This window comes from Diabrotica undecimpunctata, unplaced genomic scaffold (genome assembly GCF_040954645.1).
Source record: "Diabrotica undecimpunctata isolate CICGRU unplaced genomic scaffold, icDiaUnde3 ctg00000310.1, whole genome shotgun sequence".
Classification (NCBI taxonomy): Eukaryota; Metazoa; Arthropoda; class Insecta; order Coleoptera; family Chrysomelidae; genus Diabrotica; species Diabrotica undecimpunctata.
In genome coordinates, this window is record NW_027311893.1 from 1,439,459 (window position 1) to 1,464,998 (window position 25,540).

Consider the following 25,540-nt stretch of genomic DNA (forward strand, 5'->3'; position numbering starts at 1 on the left):
ATATACAACCAGTAATAACAATTGATCTTATGTGACAGATTGCAAATTAATTTTAGTTTTTCTCATTTCCCTAGCAACGAAAGATATACTGATGTACATCACAAATTCAACCATTTTACATTATAAGCTTTTATTTCAATTTTGTGTAGTATTAATACAGATTTTAAAGTGTACCAATAAAAAATATCGTATATAATATATATTATAGTATTCGTGGATAATTGGTCTTTTAAACATTTGCTCTATTATCGCGCGTGTTTTAAAGACCTCAGTAATTTCAAAAATTGAATTAATTAAAATTAGTTAAAAATTGAATTTCAAAATGTGAAAGATGAAGAGACATTTTCTCGTTCATCATCATTAACTTTTTTGGTAATTCGGCCAGTGTAAGCAATTGTTATCAACAAAAATATCCACATAATTTAGTAATACTGCTCAGATAATACCTCAGTTTTGAAATTGTTTTTATATTTAATTATGTGTTGATACATCACCGATCATACTTTTTATCGTTTTAGTACCGACTCATATTTTTTGACCACGACGTGTTCGAATGTCGAAACAGGTACCTTTATCAAGATTTGTATCTTCCATAATGATAATATATTACCAGCGGCAATTACTATTGACATTCAGTATTTTACCTGCCGAAAGAAACACGATAAGATACAAAACAATTAATTAAATAATAAATAGAAGGAAAATCATCAATTATCCGTTGGCTTCTGGGTTCGAGAACATTCATTTCTTTGCTGTAATTAAAAACAATTTAATTAGACAGGTAGTTGTTTAATTCTAAACAATAAGTGTTTTTTAATTGAAAAGAAAAGCAGAGTTCAATATATAAATTCAATATTCTAGAACACCCACATATCAAACAAAATAATTTTGGAAAGCATGCCACTACTTTTTTAAAGAATTTTTTAAGTTATTCGAACTACTACTAATCTTTTCTAACTATTAACAATATTAAGCATATTTATAAAATATATGTACAGGGTGTCCCCGAAAATAGTGCGTTCTTTTAAGGTATGGATATAATACATAATGTAGAACAAAAAGTTCTATACCGCTTTTTTCTAAAGATAACCGTTTCCAAAAAAATTACGTTGTTTTTCATATAGGTGAATTTTTATTTACAGAAAATTAAATAATCTTGCAACGTCGTATGCAATAAAAGCGCTTCTGAATAAAAACTTTTGTGACTTAGGGAATTTAACATAATCTTACCCTTGTTTATGTACTGTATGTAATGTGGCATTTGATCTTATCTAATTTAAATAAGGTTTTGATTTAACGCTCGAAGTTTTAAATAAATTATTATTTTTATTCCAGTAAGTAAGTACTACGGCAGTGGCGGAACCGAGGGGGGGTCATGACCCCCTCCAAACAAAAATAAATATCAATCAAATAATTCTAAAAATAAAATAATTTAAAACCCATCAATCCTAAAAGCAGGAAGTTAAGAGTTAAAATGATTCAAGAAAATAGGTGAATTTGAATCCATTAATAAAAACTGTTATTCTTTGTAGTAGACAAAATATTCCTTTGAGAGTGCATAGGGATGATAAAAATATTAAAAGTATTGTAAACATCGATGGTACAAAAAAATGATGGCAATTTTAGAGCATTGCTTCGGTTTAGGATAGATGCTGGCGATCATGATCTGCTAAAACATTTGGAAACTGCTCCGGCTAATGCTACATAAATTAGTAACACTACTTAAAATTATATCATTTCTTGCTGTAAAGAAGAATGTATCTGCGATATCTATATTTAAATTAGATTAGAGAAGATTTTATTACATTTGTTATTGCCTACGATTCGATTCGAGAAGATGTCGGTTTATAAGGAGAACGCCGCTTAACTGGAGTTGCTTTAGGCCACATTGTTGAAGATTCCGTAAAGAATTTCAATTTAGATTTAAATTTTTGCGTAGGTTTTGGTATCGACAGTTGCTCAGTAATGGTATTTAAAACGAAAGGTGCCGTTAACGAAATAAAAAAATCGGCCAAACATGCTGTGCGTTGTCCATGTAGCAATCATATTTTGAATAATTCCTTGGTAAGTTCCTCTAAAGTTATATCATGTTGTAATGCTTCAGGAACTATAAGAAAAGTAGTAGCTTTTGCTAATGCCTCTCCCAAACGACATGTTGTTTTTAAGAAGGAACTGGAGGCTGCTGTCCAAGGTATTTGTGAAACTTGTTGGGTTGAAAGGCATGAAGGTCATCTTCAGTTCCAGGGCGAATCAATCATTAAAATATACAACGCTCCTGAAACAATTTTTACGTGGAAGGACAGTAAAACGTCAGCTGATGCATTTTCATTAATGCAAACTATTAGGAGCCCAGAATTTCTCATTTCAGTAGTTTGTCTTAGTGATGTTTTAGGTACAACTGTATCACTGTCGTCTTCTTTAGTCACCAAAATTAAATTTTAAGAAGGCTACTGAGGCTATAGAAGCCATTAAATGCATTCGTTAAAATAAAAGAGCAAATGCTGGATCTGTTTTTAGCAAACTTTACTATGAAGTAAAGGAAGTAGCTGAACAACTAGACATTGAATTGAAGATGCCTCGTATAGATTCTCGTCAAAACCAACCTGCTAACTTTTGCGAAGAATATTTGCGAAGATCTATTTATTTCCCCTTTTAGACAATATCTTAACTGATTTAAAAGAACCACTTTCACCGAAAGTTATGACTCTATTTAATCTTCAAGGTGTTTTACCTAAAACTGATAACACACAACTGAAGATTTTACGTGACAACGTCTTTTTCTCGGTAGAATATTTATTGATATGAATATTATTAAATTGCACAATAGGAACAAGGAATTGCCGCTATAAACTCAGTTTCTCAACTTTTGTGTCAATCTAACAATTAATCAATCAATCATAGTTTACGATAATGAAATATTAGTGTACAATTATTTACCTTTATTGTTGTAGTTGTTGTAAATGACGAATCTACTCACGAATTGAAGACAAATCTCACGATCTCACGATTAAGGTCTTACATCTTACGATTTTTAAATTTTTTTTTAATTTCAAGTGTTTCTAATAAAATGCATGGGAGGAAATCAGCTTTTTTTAGATTGTCACCTTGAAATATCCATAAATTGACTGTATTTTTATATCAAAGTGGGCTACTCCAATTAACTCAATTAATATACACAAAATAATATAAACAAAGCTTAAAAGGTTCTTTATGCTTTGAAAGTGGTTTATAAACAACTGAATTGTAATGTATATTTTACCGCCTTTAATAAATATGAAGTATAGACTAAATTTTGTGTAAAGAACAAACATTCAACAGACCTAATAGTAAAAACATATTGATTTAAGTGTGAATTTGAGATAATGTGCTGACAAAATGTTAAATCCTAAGAAAACAAAATTATGTTTTTATGTATATTCATTATACTTAATACTCTTGGGTAAAATACCTCATATCATATATGTCTTTAGGCACAGTTAATAATTTTCATTGAAGTTTAAACTATAAAGAATGTTTACAATCATTGCTCAATATTAAATGGATAAATCCATAGCAATATTATAAAAGAATATAGGTCCCTAGGTAATTTCCTAAAATTATATCTGATACTGGTGGTTCCCCCTAAAATAGGACACTGTAAGCACTCCACATTTTCACTACAGATACAGCGGACGATACTTTCAACGATTTTCAACTTTAGCGATTCAACGCGCCTAATTCTCTAGTGCCGCGCGCAGCGGACCGATCATGTTTGAGTGGGAGAGAGACGCAAGGAATTCGCCGGTCCGGCGGGCCTCTCTCTCGTTCGGTGACTCACTGTAACAGACGTGAGCGGGCGTTACACTTTTTCTTAAATGACTCCGAGCCACAACCTAATTTAAGACGTTGTCACGTCAAAATTGTTGATACCTTCCAGGATATTATTGGACCATCTACTGCATATTTCACAGTAGAACAAGAGTTTTCACTGTGGATTTAAAAGTGGAAAAGAGTCGTGCAAACTATTGGAAAACTTCCTGATTCTATTTTAGAAGTATTAGAAAATTGCGATATGTATCCAAATATCAGAATATTTCTGCAAATATTAATTACACTGCCAGTCAGTGTAGCAACAGCAGAGCGTAGTTTTTCTACGCTTAAGCGTCTAAAGACTTTACCTAGAAATAGAACTTAGGAGGAAAAGTTAACTAGTTTAGCTCTCATCAATGTGCATCCTGAAATTTCTGTACATGTTGATGCAATAATAGAGCGATTTGTTAAATCGGATAGGCGAAAAGAATACATTTTATAAAATTATATAATATTTACTTATCTTATTCTTATAGTATTTTTAATCACAGAAATTTTATTTACCACTTGTTGTCGGCTGTTGCTGACAATTCGTGAGAAAAAAAAATTTCACTCACTTGTAGCCTAATGTGCCTAATTATAGAAATAACTATTCTTAAATTATGTAATGCTTTTGTTGAATAAATAAATATAAATAAAATGCCGTTTGCACTTCTTCTTAAGGTTCCTTCTTCACTACGGAAGGGTGGCTTTAACTACAGCAAATTGTTCTCTATCTTAAGCTGTTCTTAGTATCTAATGTGTGTCCATGTCTGTCTAGTCTCTTACATTCTTCAGCCAGGAGCATTTTCTTCTTCCTAGACCTCTTTTTCCTTCTACTTTTCCTTCTATAATCAGTCGTACGCCTCCATACGTCTCATACTTGTAATTCCGAGAGTCCATGTTTCCACTCTCTATAGCAATCAGGAATAAATGAAGGTTTTTACAAATTGATATCGGATATCCAACGATAAGATAAAGTTTATTAGGAATGTTTAATACATTCATTAATGTTTATACTTACATTTAGTTATGACATTTAAATTACTTAACTTTGGTTTATACTTATTTATTCTTGGTTTGTTCTTGATTTTGTAGCCATAGGATAGGTGGGTTTTAATTAATTGTCTTTAAAATACCTAGTTTCAATTGACAGTCCATGATTTTTCAATATTTATATTTTAATAACTTTCCTTTGGTTTAATAGTCTTGTAGGTACACTTGATTTTACTGTCATAGAGTATGTGGGTTTAAATTATTATTTTTTTGTTTAAGTTTAAGAAAACTTAATGTTGTACCCTTTTTTGCACACGTAGGTGTTTGGGTTTTAGTAACTTCTCATTGGTTTAATATATCGCTTAAAATAATTATTGAGAAAATGGTTCCTTTACATGAGGCACAAATCATATTAATCGTAAGGGTGCAAAAATCTAAATCCTATATCAAAATCACCCTCAAGACCCATGACTCCCCCCTTTGAGACAAAAATTTTTTGATCCGCCACTGTACTATGGTTTAATTCCTAAAAAGTAGTTATTGCAACCTAAAATTTTTTGCAACGTTTTTCTGAAATGTATTGAAATATGGCATTATCACGAATTTTTAAAATCTCAATTATTTAGAATAACAAACACTTCATCTTTTAACCGAACTAGTGGTATGTATTTATTAAGCTTTAAATGTGTTTAATGGCGAGGACTTTAACTGAATTACATAATTTACAGTGGAAATTTAATGTAACAGACAACGTTTAATAATTCTAATTTATTTTTTTACACTATGCTCGAACTATCAGTAATTTGTTTAATTGTGAACTAAAATTAAATTTGGGTTCAATTCAAAAAACTTGACAATAATTACTATAATCTTCAAACTGAATTCCAATTGCACAAACACATGCATTAATACGACGAATCCAATTGTTAGTAATGCCATAGTTAACTAAATTATGTAGGATAGTTTCTGTAGCATCAAAAATTCGTTCCCGTAATCCAGCTATGTTTCGATTTCATCTCAATTATTATAAAATATGATATTGTTTTCATAACAGTCAACTTAGGAGAAGCCAGAGTTATGCTACAACAACTACAGCAAGTAACCCAGAAAGTCGGTTTAAAAATAAACTATGGAAAAACAAAAATGGTGACCAATCTCGTCCCCAATGAGCTAATAGAAATCGAAAAGTCACCCATAGAACTTGTGGAAAAATATGTGTATTTGGGTCACGAAATAAAGTTAACGCGAGATAACCAAACATGCGAGCTAATCAGAAGAATAAGTCTGGGTTGGGCTGCATTCGGAAAAATGAGAGACGTATTTAAAACAAATATACCGATCCATTTAAAAAGAAAAGCTTTTAACTAGTGCGTTCTACCAGTCCTCACATACGGAGCAGAAACCTTAACTCTCACAAAAACATCAGCCGAAAAATTGAGGACACAACGAAAGATGGATGCTTGGAATATGCTTAAGAAATGGAATACGAAACGAGGAAGTTCGTAGACGAACCGGAGTGGAAGACATTATCGAACATATTACAAGGCAAAAATGGAGATGGGCAGGGCATGTTGCAAGAATGAAAGACGACAGTTGGACAAAAAAATTGCTTAAGTGGAGACCACGGGCTGACAAGCGAAGCCGAGGAAGACCCCCAACGCGATGGAACGACGACCTCAAAAATATTGAGACAAATTGGATAGCAGAGGCGCAGAACAGAAGCAGATGGAAAAGTCTAGAGGAGGCCTATGTTCAACAATGGACAACTCAACAATGGACTTCATGGTAGCCACAGAATGGGTCCATTTTTACCAATCCAACGACGAGGATAAGTGGTATTAAGAAGATTTTTAACAGCTCTGGTAAAATGTGCTGGGACTCAAGAAACCACATTTCACTGTGTGTTTGCAAAGCCGCGTCTTCAAGAAGTACCGGCAAAACATTTTGCAAGAAATTATAGTAGGTCTCTCCATTTAGTGCTCTGGATAATTCATATATATGGTCCTATCAAACGATTGTTAATAATTATTTAGCAGAAATTTATGCTAAATTATCGTTGAGTAATGGACCTACGTATTAAATAGGGCTTCTCGTCACCCCATATGTGGCAATTATGGAATTTATACACACTGCTTCACGTTAAATATGCTTCATTCGCACGTATAGAAATTTAGGTTCTCTAAGGAGTTTATCTTGAGACCACCTACAAAATTTTGATCTTCAAAGAAGATCACCCTACTAAATCTTGGATTATTTTCAACAGCATCTAACATGTCGCCTTCTACATTTAATTGATGGATACTTCTTGTTCTTTCGCTATTTTTTTTTCGATACAACAGAACCCGTTTCTAATTATCATTCAGAAATATTCACAAAAGTTTGAGTATTAGAATTTCGCCTTTCGGGACACAGATGCACATAAATTTGGACAGATAAATTACTGTTACACTGCGCTTCTCCATAAATAATTAACATATCGTGGTACTCACAAATCGAAAACATTCTGGCGGTGGCACTAAACACGGTTGTTCGAAAATATTTGTTAACTAAAGTTTTGACTGTCTATTTCTTTTTGCATACCCTAATTTTCGTACCCGTATTTTCGTTTTTTAAACAAACGGCTTAATTAAGAAAAAAATGTTAAAAGACGTTTTTGCTCTACATGGTGCCTTCTACCTATACCTTTAAGAAACGCACTATTTTCGGGGACACCCTGTATATTTAATGTGTGCAATTATATAGATATAAATTAATTACATTTGAAAATGCTGAAAAAAATCAGATTGATATTATATTTTTCATAATGAAATCCAGTTACGTCATTCAATTTCTGTTTTTATTTGTCAATAATGTGGAAAACGATATACGTTTAATCTACAGATCACATAAAAATGCATAATTTTAAATACACATAGAAAGACATAACAGTTTGTGTCCATATTGCTCAGCTAAATGGTCTATCATATGCACATGATGTGATTTAGACTTAGATTATACATTTTAAGGTAGATAATGTTTAAATGATATTGTCAATATTTTTGGGGTGTGTTTCTAGAATGACTTTATTGGAGGGTAGTTGATATTATTACATATTTATTACATAAAATCAACTTTAACTTGTGAATACTACTAATAAATCACTTTAAAGTGATTTATTTAAAAAAAGATAATCGTACCCAATCATGAGTGTAAAATTATCTCGTTAATAATTCCAGTTTCCGTAAGAAGAAAAACAAAAAAAATCATAATACGATCCCTACATGGATCGTACTTGTTCTCATATGTAGTGTATTCACAATGTTAATATAAATTCTAATTTTATATGAATCTGACTTCAAAACACAAATGATGTATCCTTGATTTTTATTGGCTTACTAATAGTGGCATTTTCTTTTTTACGATTTGTTTATTTATTATTGGTATTTAAATTCTACTATAAGCTGTTGAGGTACTTTCAAAGCAGTTAATTTATTTAATAAAATTAAAGCAGTTCTAAATTGTTTTTTGTTCTTTTGTTATCTGTTTCTTTCAGGACTATACATGAATCAACATCAGTTTTGCAGCAATTATTCAAGGAGAACATCTTTTTGCCCTCTCTGTGGCAGGTCATGTTTCTACAATGTATTAGTTATTAGTCTGATGACTGTTTTGTAAATTCTGCCTTTTGTTTCTTTCCCGAAATTTTTATTTCTCCATATTGTTTCATTCAGGCATCTTGCGGCACTGTTTTCTCTATGCACTGGATCTTCCACTTTAGTTTCGAGCTTTCCATAGCTAGATAATCTGATGCCTAGATATTGTGTCATTTCGGGGTGAATCGTGAGGGTCTAGAACACTTTCTGAATCCTCGGACGCTCTGTAGAGGGTTTCGAATAACTCCACCGAATACTCCTTTACCTAAGTCCATTTACGGGGTATGGACCTGTAAAATGTTTATCTTCGGTATCTTGCCTTGAAAAAGACAGGATATTTCAGACATGACAATTCTGCGTCGAAATAATAACACCAAATTTGCAATTGAAATACTTCTCAGCCACAGAGTATGGAAAATAACAGGAAGCAGAGCCCCTAGAAGCACTAAGCTCTAGAACAGCCCGTGAGAGACTGAGCTGGCTGACCTGAAAATCGCGTATATTTATATGTGCTGTTCGAGCGATAAATAGGGATTTCCAAGTCAAGAGCCAATGGGAAAATTCAAGGCGGGGGGATGCACATCGGAGTACCTACTAGTCCACAGACTATAGTACTCGATGGCAATAGGTTTCACATTAGTCAGATACTTGTTCTATTATCTGACCTTCTAGCTCCAATTTACATCTTAGTAAATTTGCTGATGTAATCATGCATTTTGTCTTTTTGGTAAAATTAACATGTTAAATTTTCTGGCAGTTAATTAAATTGGTGCAGCATATGTAAATCGACTTCACTTTGAGAGAGTATTATTGCGTCGTTTGCATAGCAGAATAATACTACAGAAAGTTATTTTTCTACCGTTTGGTATCCTTTTTTAGTTCTTACTTTTTTTATTTCAATCATAATCAGGTTAAGCAATAGAGGACTCAGTTAATATCGCTGTATTATTCCATTGTCAGCTTCAATAGGGTCTGTTAGTTCTTAATCTAAGTTTACTTTTATTGTGTTGTTTTGGTAGATATTTTCGATTGTTTTGGTTATACATAAAGGTATCTCTCTTGTGTACAATAATTGAATGACTTCCTTTAATTTGATCAGGTCAAATTCCTTTTTAAGTATTGTTCTGAAGCTATGTTCTGGTGCATTTTAAAGTAATTACTATTTTAATGGGAATAAGCCATTATAATTATTATAATATATACAAACAAATACAAACATTAATAAATTAAACAAATTTTATTTGTAGTTACTTAATGAAAAATTCATCAAATTATTTAATTTTATCTGACTTATTTATACTGAGAATTCAGACATATATTATACATTTTAAAGTAGACGACTTTAACACGATATTGCCAATATTGCTTAGTTGCGTTCCTGGGACAACTTAATTCTAAGATAGTTCATTTGACTACATGAAATCAACTTTAACTTGATAATATCCGTCAGCAAAAATCATTACATGGAATTCGTTTTTAAAAAGAATTTAAAGAAAATTTACATGTCATGATGACAGATAAATTCTCCTGTTAGTGATTCCATAGTAAATCATGAGAAAAAAACCTCGTAATACTATCCTGACATGATAAGTATTTGGTGTTACATTTGGTTTACTCTCAATAAACACCAAATTCTGATTGTAAGTGTTTTTAGGGATGGGAAAAACCTACCGGTTTTAACCGAAAACCGGTTTTTTTACTTCGCAATAACCGGTTTTATCGGTTGTTTATTTGTCCTGGTTATAACCGGTTTTTTATTTTTAAAGTAAAAACCGGTTATTAGGTTTTTATGGTGATTAGGACTAGGTTAGGTATTATTTTGGATCCCAATTAAAATTATTATTCTCAAGTAATTATTCCAAACAAAACTTTAATTCAAATTTTACTTAATTTTATAAATACAGAAGCAAACTAAAAGCGCAAACTTGTAACTTATTGGAATAAAAAAAACCGAAAACCGGTTTTTGGAAAAACCGGTTTTTTTGGCCGGTTATAACCGCCAGGTTAAACCGTAAGCAAAAAAAACCGGTATAACCGAAAACCGGTGTTTTGTCAAAAACCGCCATCCCTAGTGTTTGTTATTTAAAAATATAAAAAGCAATATTGGCAATACCATTTTAAAGTCGTCTGCTTTAGAATGTATAATATATGTCTGAATTGTCAATATAAATGAGCCAGATAAAATTAAATAAGTAGAAGAATTTTTCATTAAATAACAAAAAAGAAAATTTGTTTAATTTATTAATGTTTGTATTTTGAGAACGATTTCCAAAGTGGAGATTGAAACGTCAATACACATATTTTTCCGTCGACCATCCAGTTATGATCAATTTTAACACCCTCAAAATCATGGTTATATAGATAATTCTATGCAAAATAAACTTGAGATGGCTAAACAACTCTTGGGCCAAAATACCACTAAACATTGTCAAAGTACTTCTTTCAGTACCACCGCTTCTTCTTCTATCACAGAATTTACAGAAGTCCAAGAAGACTTAACTATAAATTTGTCAAAATGCTATACAGCAGATAATCATTTATCAATACCTTCCTTTAATTTCAGTAATTTTACTATTTCGAATATTAATGTTTACAATAATAAAACTACCACTAAGGAAAATTAAACTTTGAATAAAGTTAATGAAAGCTGAAAAAATTGTTGTTTAAACTAAGATATCTTTATTTCTGAAAAGTACGGTCGACGGAAAAGTTTTGTAATGAACTCATGAATTAAAATGGCGATTAACAATCTCGAACATTAACTTGTTAAAATATCTCAATTGTAAATTACCCTTATTAATATACTTGTTGGTTAAATAACTATTAACTTTAAATTTTATTCTCAATAAAATAGTAATTGCCTCGAAATTTACCACGAAACATAGATATGCCGGTTTGTTGTATTTTAATGCTTTCTCTTGCACTTACCTTATTATAAATATAGTGTATCTTCCCGACTTGAAACCTTGTTGTTCGTCTGCTAGTGATATAATTTCGTTCAATTTATTTGTTATCACTTTGGTTGTTAATTTTAGTGTTGTGTTTAATAAATGAATTTCTCTGTAATTTTCCGGGTCCGATTTGTCTCTCGTTTGGAAGAGAGATATTAGGATGCTTGATCTCCATTCTTGAGGAATTCTGTTTTGCTTTATTATTTTTCATAACCTTCTCGTAGAGGAAAATCAAGAGATCAAACTATGTGATGACTACAAATACCTAGGAGTAAAGATCACTCAGGACGGAAAATTAGATGCAGCCATTAAGGAACGAAATACACAGGGAAGGAAAGGCATAGCCTTACTGAACAGCGTACTGTGGGATAAAAACACCTCTAAAGAAAATAAAAGAAGAATATACAACACTATAATAAAAAGTATCACAACATATGGATGAGAAGTGTGGCCCATAAAAGACGGCATTCAGAGAAAATGCTTAGAGCAACTGAACAGAAATGGACTTCTGGCGCCGCTCGGCGGGAATCTTCAGACGCGACAGAATAACAATGAGAATGCCGGAGAATAGAATACCAAGACAAATTCTTGAATGGCAACCAAGAGGTAGGCGGAGACCAGAAAGGCCTAGAAGAAGTTGGAGAGAAGGAGTTGATAAAGAAATCAGAGAGGGAGAACTGGAGGACGATCTATGGAACGATAGAATGAGATGGAGATTGAAAATCGGAAGACGTCAATTATTTCGACGGTATTCTGTCATCTCCCGGTGATTTTCTATTTTTTAATTACCTTAATGCTTCCTTTACCTCTTTGTCCTCAATATTTATTTCTTCGCCTTCTTCGCTTGTCATCACTTCTGGTGTTACCTTTAGTAAATAGGAATCAAAAGTAGTCTACCCATGTTTCCTTCTGAATATCTTTCATTTTTATTAGTTCGCTCATCTCTTTCCTTTTTCCTCTGATTATTCTCCATATTTTTTCAGTGTTCCGTAGAGGTCATGTCCCCTCTGTTTTGAGAAGCTCTGCCAGTGGTCCGTTTCTTATTTGTCTTACTAAAGTATTTGTTTCATTTCTGATTCATTTATAGTGGTTATATGTCTGTTGTGTTTGTTGTGTTCTGTATTGTAAAAAGGCTTTCTTCTTTTCTTCACATTTTGCTTTCAGTTCGTTGGTTAGTTTCCTCCCTCAAAGTGATTCTGTTGCTGCGTTAATTATGTTATTTTTGAGCGCTTCTCAGCTTTCCTCGATGTTATCGTTTGATAATATTTCATTTCCACCGATCTTCTCTGATATTCTTTCTCTGTATTAGTATTCCGTAGATTCGGTATTTAGTCCTTCGACTTTGATTTTTGTTTGTGTTGGCGTCGCTCTCTTGGGTGTGAAGTATTTTGGGATGATTCTTATTTTACACAATACTAGGCTATAGTGTCACCTCGGGGGAATAAATAAGGGTCTAACCACCTTCTGTTGTCTCCGGGTGCTCTGTAGAGGGCTTCGAATATACTGTCGAGAGCTCCCCTACTTAAGTCCATTTTCGGGTTATGGACTTGGAAAATATTTATCTTCGGTGTCTTGCCTTGAAAAAGGCAAGATATTTCTTACATGACAATTTCTTCGTCGAAATAAAACACCAAATTAAGTTGAAACAATTCTTAGCCACAGAGTATGGTAAATAAATGCAGGAAGCAGAGCCCCGAGAGCACTAAGCTCTCGGAGAGCCCGTGAGGGACTGACTTGCTGACCTGAAAATCGCCAATATTTATATGCGCTGTTCGAGCGATAAATAGGGATTTCCAGGTCAAGAGCCAATGGAAAAATTCGAGGCGGGGCGATATGCATCGAAATGCGTACTAGTCCATAGACTATGGCATTCGATGACAATAGTCGGTACCTACATCTGCGGAGTTGAGTCATCTTACGTCAATTATTTTTGATGAAACTGAGCACAATAAGACACATGTCTTGTATTCTGACATTAGTTAAATTTTGCAGCTTTTCTTAGTTACTATTCGAGACCAGTCTCTCGGGACAGCACTCTACTTTGAATCTACATAACTCCCAGAATATGTCAGAAGTATAAACATTTAGTCCAAGCTGGACTTTGTTTGGCTGGAACCGCTCAAAAATTCGTTGCGATTCGTTGCTTGTCCAACGGAATCACACGCTTCAGGATCGTTGAGCAACATAGATATTAGGGAAAAGTTGGAGCCCCAATTAATTATGGTTAACCTTTCACCTTCATCTGGAAGTGGACTCGTAAAGGCATTGATTTTATCTAGAATAGAATAGTCATTTTGTCGGTACAAAGCCTTAACCTCACACCGCTGACATTTTACCTAAAAAATGCTAAGAAAAAAAAATTCATCGGAAAACATTTAGAAATACATTACGTTAAATCGTTTTTGATTTATCTCTCTACTTTTATATTACTTCCAGTCTTTGTAAGGTTCATACAAAATTTATTTATAAAATAGAAAACCCAATAAAATTTGACGGTATAATTAACTTTTATCAAATAGGAACGAGCTGTAAATGCCGAACTATTTAATCTTGCGGCTTTACTATTTTATATGAAAGTTGTAATTAATGTACATTGTTTTCGACATACTAAAACCATGAAACTTCTATAACCTTCATGAAGTGTTTGTAAAGGCAAAATTTGTGGCTGTTCTTTATGTAGGTAATAAATTATTGTAGACACTAATTTTACTTTTCAAAGTGGTTATTATGCAGCAAAGCTACAAGGAATTCAAGATTATAAAAACGGTATTATTTTATACGTATATACTACCAAAAGTGTGAATAACGGTTTAAATAAATAAATATACTCAGCGTTGTGGTGTTTAAACAATAAAATGCGTATTTTTTTATCTGCACCTTTCATTATAAATATCAAAATGTGTTGACAACAACTCTGTGTATGTGTGTAGGTGTAACAGATACATTATGTAATGGTAATAAAAAAAGCACGTGTTTGTTTTTGTTACAAAAATTCATTTTTAAAACTTCATCTGTTTAACTATTTTTTATTTACAAACAATAGTCGTACAACAGTCGTAATTACAAACAATAGACATTAGTTATTACATTATATTAAATTCTATAAAAATGTATCTTTAAGAAAGCTAATTAAGTTTTTGGTCGTTAAATGTTCACCTAATACTGTTTTTAAATCACTGGAAATCTTGTTACTTTGTCTGTTTACTGCATATTTTCCTCATTCTGTTGTAATAGTAATTGTCAATAATATTGACATGACAATGGGGACTTTGGTGTACCGCTAACGTATATTTTCCTCCTCATTCTGTTGTAATAGTAATTGTCAGTAATATTGACATGACAATGGGGACTTTGGTGTACCGCTAACGTAAATAATTACATGCAAGTGTAAAATTGAGAAAAACTACATAAGATTACAGTTCTCAAAACTTAATGTGTAAAAACAGTATGATGTATCATGTATTTCTATGCGTAAAATGACCAAGCCACAGCAGAAAAATATATAAAATGTTATTAACGGTTCTGTCATATCTTGAAGATCTGTCAGTTAATTTAAATTAACATAACTTTGTGTTTCTGTTTGAAAAAATGGATTTTGTAAATTTGATATTACCTTTATGAGATTTGGTGGACGAAATTGTGTAATTAGGACTATAATTGATTGCACCCATATTGCAATTAGGCACCTTCTACTGATGATCGGATCAGACCTAGCCTACTTCAACACAAAAGAATTTTAAAGTATAAATGTGCAAGCAATTTGAGATGCTAATAATATATTTTTAAATTGTGTTGCTTGCTTTCATACATGATTCAGATATTTGGGATTTAAGTGTAGTGAATTAATTTTTGGGAAGATAATTTGTGGCATATGAATTTAAAAATGTCTATTTAATTGGAGATTTAGGATATCCATTACAACAATGGGTATTGACGCACGTTTCAGATGCTAGAGTAAATACCCCAGAAGAAAGGTTCACCCATGCTTATACTGCAACCAGGAATGTAATTGAGAAAGCTTGCAGAAATTTGAAATCACGTTTTCTTGGTTTGCACAAGCACAGAGTTTTACGTTACAGCTCTTTTAAAGCAGGAAACATTATTATATATTCCTGTATTGCATTGCACAACATGATTATGAAAGAACAGTTTACTCGTTTAGATAAAAAAGAAGATAAAGAATTTCCTGAAGTTCCAATGGAAATGATTCCAAATGATGGTAAATTAAAACATTGGTTAGATGTTAGTAGTGCAGAGAATACGAACAAATCCCATTGCTGCATATTTTGTGTTTTGAAATAAAAATTTATTTTTAAATAAAAAAGTATCAGTTTATTTCATAATAGTGATATAATTTTATAATAAATATATTTATATTATGTCAAATAAAAATATTAATAAATAAAATATTATAATAAACATAAATCATGTATGTAAAAAAATCTAAAACAAACTAAAACACATTAAAAAACTTTGTTTTATAAAATAAAAACAAATTATTAAAAAAAAGTATTTATATTCAATTCATTTAATATTAATATTATTTTATACTCAATACATTTATACAATGTTAAATAAAAATATTAAAAATAATTAATTACAATTAGTTACAAAATAAAAAAAATAACACAACGATCAAAACAAAACAAAAAAGTCTTACAACATTACAAAGTGGCTCAAAAGTTTCCAAAACCATAGAGAATACGAAGAATTGTTATTGCTACAAACTTTGAGTTATAACATTGTTAAATAAAAATGTTTATATCCAGTTTATTTCACAATAATTGAGATATTATTTTATAAACAATATATTTATAGAAAGTTAGATAAAAATGTTGCCTTTTCATTTTCCCAGCTTGATTTTCTTTTTCTTCTGAAAAATATTATACACTATCATAAACATAAAACATCAATCACTACAGTCGGTTTACAATTTGTTGATAGCTCACTTCAAGTTTAACCCTAATTAGAAAACTGAAATACAGAGAGGATAGGTAATACGATATAATAGTAAAAACCAACCTAAAACTGACGGTTTAAGACGTTTTCGACTAACCCACCTTATATCTAAAGGAATACAATACCTTATAATCCTATTACGGGAGTATTTTGAATGGTTAGAGATGAACGACCAGTGTCGTAGAGTATATGATCGAAACATTTATTTGAACTAAATAAATATATTTTATAAATTGTACTTATGTAAATTGTATTTTTTAATAAAACTTATTTATTTTATTCAAAAATAAAAAGTTTCTTGCCATTTGTAAAAGATACAATTATTTAATTAAGGAAAAAGGCGCCAAATGTCGCCTGGCAAAATTTTCAATGTGTTTTAAATGTGGCCATTATTTTCGAATCCGAAGAAAACTAATAAATATTTTTGAAAAATTTAAACGCAGAATGAAAGATTACATTATTACTCAGGGCAGAAAGTCCCTGAACACTTCTACAATGTTTATTTTAATATGTTATGTAACAGGGGTGAAAATAAAAGAGAAAATATAGTATAATTTTTAATTGAAAATATTGCATGCAAAAGAAACTTTTTATTTATTCCAAAAAATATTTCATTCTGCCTTTAAATTTTTCAAAAATGCTCTTTAGTTTTCTCAGGATTTGAAAAAAAATGGATACATTTAAAACACATTGAACATTTTGACAGCCGACATTTTGCGGCTTTCCCCTTTAATACCTTACGGTTACAAATATTATTACTTACCTTATATAATTACGATTAGAAAACTATTCAAATTCAAAATAAATAGGATCAACTTCGGAATCCGAGTCATCTTAAGGGTTAATAATTAGCGGTTGTGTCTCTACGGTCGCATCTATTATGTTATCAAGATCCCACATTTTTTGTTCTTCTTCTATTACACGCCTTACTGCATCTTTCCAGTTTTATTCTGTAATATGTTGTAAAGACTCGTATAACAATTCACGTAGAGTTTGTATTTTATATAACGTATTTTTTCTAGCCACATAACTTTTCATTTGTGCCCAAATGAGTTCAATTGGATTTATTTCGCAGTGGTAGGGTGGAAGTCTAAGGACTGTAATATTTCGCCTTTCCGCCGTTTTGTCAACTACGTATTCCTTGAACTTAGATTTGTGTTGCCGGGCAATTTTTAGAAGTTCTGCTTTTACCATTCCATCTTCGGAAGGCAGATACTTATTCCGCAGCCAGTCAAGAATATCCTGTTTCTTCCACGCAGTCGTTGGAAGTCTTTCTACTAGTCGTGAATGATAAGGTGCATTATCTAATACTATAATTGAATTTGGTGGTATGTGTTCAATCATCTTCTCAAAATACTCTTCAAAAACATCAGCTGTCATCTCCTCGTGATAGTCTTTTGTGCTTTTGGACTGAAATTCCAACAAACCATCCTTAACAAATCGTTTTTCACTGCCAATGTGAGAAATTATTAATCTACTGCCTTTACCAGAAGGTGGGGAGATACCAGTAGACCAACCTTCCATTAAGGCTTGCCTGGAGCTTAATATATTTTTATCTGACCAAATTTTTTTTAGAGTATGACCTGAGTTTACCCACGTTTCATCCTGGTAGAAGATTGGCCTTCCTTCAGCCCGGAATTTTCATATGGATCTTAGATAATTTCTTCTCCAACGTATTATCTCCTCCCGGTCAATCAAAAGTGATTTTCGGTCTGATTTCTCCCACCGGAAATTTAATTTTTTTAAAAGTTGCCACAATTTAGTTCGTCCGATATGAGGCAAATCCGGGTCGTCTCTAACTTCTTGTAAAATTTTGTTTAGGTTTGGTATTTCTTTTTTGAAAAAAATTCTTGAATTTTTCTTCGAATACCATTTTTGGCCAATTTATCAATTTCAATAGGCTTTTTCCCTCTCTTTAAGTGTTCGTTTGTGTTTGGGTTAGCTATACCGTGTTTTTTTCTTTCTGATAGGAACCTATATATAGTTGACCCCCCTACGCCAGTCATGTTGGCACAACTTTCGACTATGTTGCGACCAGTGTTTGTGGGATTCTGAGAAACCAGAGCATCGTGAACATTCAGGACAATAGTCTTCTCTCTTGGTGAATATACAGACTTACTGACTGTACGCAACAGTACCGGTGTAAAACTTGATGATGTTGATGATGGAGTTATCACAAACAATCCAACAAAACGAGCACGAGCGAAAGGTACGTATATGTTCGTCGGTATATGGAATAAAAAATCACTCACGCACTGCACATAATTCGCAAAAGAAATATTCGAGACTCTAATTACTGCCGTAGATGTGGAAACACCGACGAGCCGTAAATTACATGCGATCAAAAACGTACTAAACAAAAAAATTGTTTTCGTTCGTAATAACTTCACCCTTTCAAGTTAAGTTTCAAATATAAACTGAACAGACGAGGTACGTGGCCAAAGCCGGCATCTTTATACCCATTATATTATTAAAAATCTGGGGAATTTCATCCTTATTATCTTGCAACGAATAGTACCTTCGGATTTTATGATGAGATTATGTCAAATAAAAATATTAATAAATAAAATATTATAATTAACATAAATCATGTATGTGAAAAAATTTGAAACAAACTAAAACACATTACAAAACTTTGTTTTATAAAATAAAAACAAATTATGAAATAAAAGTATTTATATTCAATTCATTTAATAATAATATTATTATATACTCAATACATTTATACAATGTTAAATAAAAATATTAAAAATAAAATATTATGATGAACACAAAACAAGTATGTATGTTACAATTAGTTACAAAATAAAAAAAAATAACACAACGATCAAAACAAAACAAAAAAGTCTTACAACATTACAAAGTGGCTCAAAAGTTTCCAAAACCCATAGAGAATACGAAGAATTGTTATTGCTGCAAACTTGGAGTTATAACATTGTTAAATAAAAATGTTTATATCCAGTTTATTTCACAATAATTGAGATATCATTTTATAAGCAATATATTTATAGAATGTTAGATAAAAATGTTGCCTTTTCATTTTCCCAGCTTGATTTTCTTTTTCTTCTGAAAAATATTATACACTATCATAAACATAAAACATCAATCACTACAGTCGGTTTACAATTTGTTAATAGCTCACTTCAAGTTTAACCCTAATTAGAAAACTGAAATACAGAGAGGATAGGTAATACGATATAATAGTAAAAACCAACCTAAAACTGTCGGTTTAAGACGTTTTCGACTAACCCACCTTATATCTGAAGCAATACAAAACCTTATAATCCTATTACGGGGGTATTTTGAATGGTTAGAGATGAACGACCAGTGTCGTAGAGTATATGATTGAAACATTTATTTGAACTAAATAAATATATTTTTTAAATTGTACTTATGTAAATTGTATTTTTTAATAAAACTTATTTATTTTATACAAAAATAAAAAGTTTCTTGCCATTTGTAAAAGATACATTTATTTAATTAATGAAAAAGGCGCCAAATGTCGCCTGGCAAAATTTCCAATGTGTTTTAAATGTATCCATTATTTTCGAATCCGGAGAAAACTAATAAATATTTTTGAAAAATTTAAACGCAGAATGAAAGATTACATTATTACTGAGGGCAGAAAGTCCCTGAAAACTCCTACAATGTTTATTTTAATATGTTATGTAACAGGGGTGAAAATAAAAGAGAAAATATAGTATAATTTTTAATTGAAAATATTGCATGCAAAAGAAACTTTTTATTTATTCTAAAAAATATTTCATTCTGCCTTTAAATTTTTCAAAAATGCTGTTTAGTTTTTTCAGGATTTAAAAAAAATGGATACATTTAAAACACATTGAACATTTTGACAGGCGACATGTTGCGCCTTTCCCCTTTAATACCTTACGATTACAACTATTATTACTTACCTTATATAATTACGATTAGAAAACTATTCAAAAAAAAATAGGATCAACTTCGGAATCCGAGTCATCTTGAGGGTTAATAATTAGCGGTTGTGTCTCTACGGTCGCATCAATTATGTTATCAAGATCCCACATTTTTTGTTCTTCTTCTATTACATGCCTTACTGCATCTTTCCAGTTTTGTTCTGTAATATGTTGTAAAGACTCGTATAACAATTCACGTACAGCTTGTATTTTATATAACGTATTTTTTCTAGCCACATAACTTTTTATTTGTGCCCGAATGAGTTCAATTGGATTTATTTCGCAGTGGTAGGGTGGAAGTCTAAGGACTGTAATATTTCGCCTTTCCGCCATTTTGTCAACTACGTATTCCTTGAACTTAGATTTGTGTTGCCGGGCAATTTTTAGAAGTTCTGCTTTTACCATTCCATCTTCGTAAGGCAGATACTTATTCCGCAGCCAGTCAAGAATATCCTGTTTCTTCCATGCAGTCGTTGGAAGACTTTCTCTTAGTCGTGAATGATAAGGTGCATTATCTAATACTATAATTGAATTTGGTGGTATGTGTTCAATCATCTGCTCAAATACTCTTCGAAAACATCAGCTGTCATCTCCTCGTGATAGTCTTTTGTGCTTTTGGACTGAAATTCCAACAAACCATGCTTAACAAATCCTTTTTCACTGCCAATGTGAGAAATTATTAATCTACTGCCTTTACCAGAAGGTGGGGAGATACCAGTAGACCAACCTTCCATTAAGGCTTGCCTGGAGCTTAATATATTTTTATCTGACCAAATTTTTTTTAGAGTATGACCTGAGTTACCCACGTTTCATCCTGGTAGAAGATGGGCCTTCCTTCAGCCCGGAATTTTCGTATGGATCTTAGATAATTTCTTCTCCAACATATTATCTCCTCCCGGTCAATCAAAAGTGATTTTCGGTCTGATTTCTCCCACCGGAAATTTAATTCTTTTAAAACTTGCCACAATTTAGTTCGTCCGATATGAGGCAAATCCGGGTCGTCTCTAACTTCTTGTAAAATTTTGTTTAGGTTTGTTATTTCTTATTATTGTTATCGTATATTTGTTATTAAAAAAATCCATGAATTTTTCTTCGAATACCATTTTTGGCAAATTCATCAATTTCAATAGGCTTTTTCCCTCTCTTTAAGTGTTCGTTTGTGTTTGGGTTAGCTATACCCTGTTTTTTTCTTTCTGACAGGAAACTATATATAGTTGACTCTCCTACGCCAGTCATGTTGGCACAACTTTCGACTATGTTGCGAACAGTGTTTGTGGGATTCTGAGAAACCAGAGTATCGTGAATATTCAGGACAATAGTCTTCTCTCTTTTTGAATAGACAGACTTACTGACTGTACGCAACAGTACCGGTGTAAAACTTGATGATGTTGATGATGAAGCCATCACAAACAATCCAACAAAACGAGCACGAGCGACAGGTACGTATATGTTCGTAAGTATATGGAATAAAAAATCACTCACGCACTGCATATAATTCGCAAAAGAAATATTCGAGACGCTAATTACTGCCGTAGACGCGGACACACCGACGAGCCGTAAATTACATGCGATCAAAAACGTACTAAACAAAAAAATTGTTTTCGTTCGTAATAACTTCACCCTTTTAAGTTAAGTTTCGAATATAAACTGAACAAACGAGGCACGTGGTCAAAGCATACCCATTATATTATTAAAAATCTGGGGAATTCCATCCTACTTATCTTGCAACGAATAGTACCTTCGGATATGAATTCCAGGTTTTCTAGTAAAGTGATTAAACGCGAAGATTAGTATTGAAATATCCAAAGAGATAAGGTATTCTTATTTACAAAATTGTTAATGGTTAAATTCTTATTTTTATGAATATAATATAACTACATAACATTAGCCGTAAAAGTTTTAATTGTTTTTTTGCTAAATATATTAGTATTAAAATATTATTAATATTATATATATAACAGTATTAAAAAATATTATATTATTATTTAATGAATAAACACCTCAGGAACGCCTATGGTTTACGACCGTTTTATGAGTTTGAGGCACATTTCGTGCTCTTAACAATTTATGAACGGAGAATAAGGAAATTTATACCTTTAAAATCAAATGAATGTATCTATAATCTGTGTATAACCAAGATGAATCTTTATAGTGAGTTGCAAAATCTTCAACTCATTGAACACCTAAAAAATTTAATAGTAATAGAAATTAGTTTTCTTACACGTCTTCATTGTTCCCCTGTTTTGTAAGGGCCATCATCTACTGTATTTACCATGATAGCAAATTCCTGTCGTAACTAGGATACTTTCTTAGTCTCTCTTGGCTTTGTTTTGCCAGTAATCAATCTTTATATTTAAGTCTAACATCACCTCCAATTGTTTCCTCGTTGTTTTCTTTTTAATTGAAGTAATTATTTTTTTTTTGTTATAATTTAAAAAAAATAGATAAAACGTACATTAACATAACCTCACTAAGAGCGAAAATTGCATGTAATTTTAGACAGCTTAGAAATTACGTTTACATAAAATAAATTACATATTAAGGTAGGTAACCCGTTATACGTAGATCACACCGATTTAAAAGGTTTTACATAAATTTGTTAAAATTGGAGTTTATAGCCTGTAATTATTTCACATAAACTATACAGCATAGCCCCCAATATTCACACACTGGAATATCTTCCTTAGTCATTAGGTATTTATGCCCAATAGTGGTATGACCTAATTGGAATCGAGAAATGTTGACTTGATAAGATCTTTTTAAGTTTACCACCAGGCGCCATGGTTTTACTGTCAATTTAATTTTATTTAATTCAGATTCTGATAAATTCTACTTATTTTGCCACGTACTGATCACTTTTTCTTTGACGAACTGTTTTATATCTCTAAAGATAGTCTTTGACACTATTATAGCATGGTTTTTATTAGTAGCTTTTCTTGCTTGGAGGTGCTTTTTCATTACCTTTTTTTGCAATTTAAGATGGGACCCACATAAATTTGACTTCAGAATCATATTGTTATAAGGCAGCAAGTTCTTTCTTGATAAGTAAGACAATAGGGTTCTTAGTGCATAGTCGACCAATTAATATTAACAAGTTTAGAAAATCTTTGATAATCACGGAGGAAGAATGGTTTGTACGTTTGATATGCATGAGGGCTTGTAATATTGCATATAATTCTGTTGTGTACCCTAGTGCTGGCATTAATTTAAATTGGGAGGAGGAATGTGGCTGCTCTGAATGTGTCACAAATGCTGCTCCTACGCCTTGCAATATTTTCAGATTTGGAGGCATCTGTATAAATGCAAAATCTTTCCCCCTTAAGTCTTGAGTTCCTTTAAAAATGACTGTTTAATTACTTTGGGTGATGTATCTGATTTGTTATATTGGAGTTCGGGAATCATGATTAACCAGGTAAAGGGAGTTTTTACATCTGAAGGAAAGAGGTCAAAAATTGGAGTTACAGATCTTTTAAATTTCTTCGGACTTTTTTATAGAATGGCAAATAGAACTCCTGTAAGGCATTGGAGATTCTTGACCGTTGTGGTTCTAAATGCACCTGGGGCAAATGCGAAGTGATGTGCTTTAAATGATTTTAAGTTATTTGGTAACATGGGTTTTAGAAAAGGCATATCCAACAGATCCATAATCTATTGTTGAACTAACTAGTGACATAAATATTTAATATTGTGGTTATGTCGGTTTGCCATTGTTTATTTGATAATTTTTTCATAACATTTAATCCGTTTGAGCAAGACTTTTTTTTTTTAAATATGTTGTTTCCATGTTAGTTTTAAAGGTGTTTTTTGGAACCGGTGCCTTCTAGAGAAAAACATGCATCTTGTTTTTAGTGGGAGAATTGTACGCCTACTGACGTTGGCGTGCAATTTCTATTGCTGCAAACAACTTGACGTTTTTACAACTTCTTTGCATTCTGGGGACTACTATGGTAAAGGTTTAAGATATTTTATTGTTGTTTTTTCAATATGATTTTCTGCTGCTTTGTTGATTACTATATGAAGGTTGATGTATCTAGGTCTTTATCTACGTCATTAAGAATAGTATCTTTTATATAATGTAATAGTTATTTATTTCATTTTGTATTTATTTTGAAAAGTTCTCGCAGTTTACATTTTTGATATTCTATTTCGATGAGGTTGTAGCAATATTGTTATTTTTTTGTTGTGGAAACGAAATTTTAATAGGTTCATGGTCAATTCCGTATAGGTAAGGGATAACGTCCCATTCTAATAAGTGTTGGGGATAACATTGGATCACATAACGATATTTGTAAGGTCATACTAAATTTCACTACCTTGAATCTAGCATTAGTTTTAATTGGACCCCATATAGGACTGTGTGAATTAAAATTGTCAAAAATATTAAGAGGAATTATTGGGATGGCTGGGAATTTGTTGCAGTATTTGTTGCAGTAACAGTTGCAATCTTCTTGGTTTGATCATCATCAAAAAGTTTGATCTGCAGGTAAATATATTTTCCAAATATTGACTAGTCATTGTCACTGAAAATGGGCTATGGAGTCGAAGATACAACTTTGAACTATATCAGTTATACACCGATCCAGATATTGTGAAATTCGTTAAAGTGCAGAGACTTAGATGGGCTGGACACAGAGAACATTTTAAAAACCAGAGGGCACAAGAAGTAGAGGATGACCACGAAGGAGATGGATTAATGATGTACAAGAAGACCTACACATTCTAAGGCTCAGAAGATGGAGGACAGTTTGCCAGAAATCGACAAGAGTGGCGTCTTTTGTGTGAGCAGACCAAGATCCACAACGGGTTGTCGAAACACTTATGATGATGACTTAAAAACTATAGCTTGTTTTTGGATGGGAATTTCTGTTGGCTAAAAGCTCTTGAGTAACTATGTTGTTAATTGTTAGAGTTGGTGACAGTTATAATAGAAGAATTATTTTGTAGTTCCATTATTTTTCAATAACCATATGTCAGATCGGACCTACCTTGAAGCCGATCGAACTGATAAGAGGCACGAAAATATTCAAACAATAAGAAACCTGTCTTTTGTTTTTATTTCTCACTTTTTATTAGATTGTTTATTTACTTATGTATCTTACTTTAGTTGCAAAGATGTTTGGAAATAACACTCACTTTTTCACTAGATAATTATTTGATTAGAAAAACTAACTATAATTAGGTAAATATTATGACTTATTCTCCGTTCACAAATTGTTGAGAGCACGAAATGTGCCTCAAA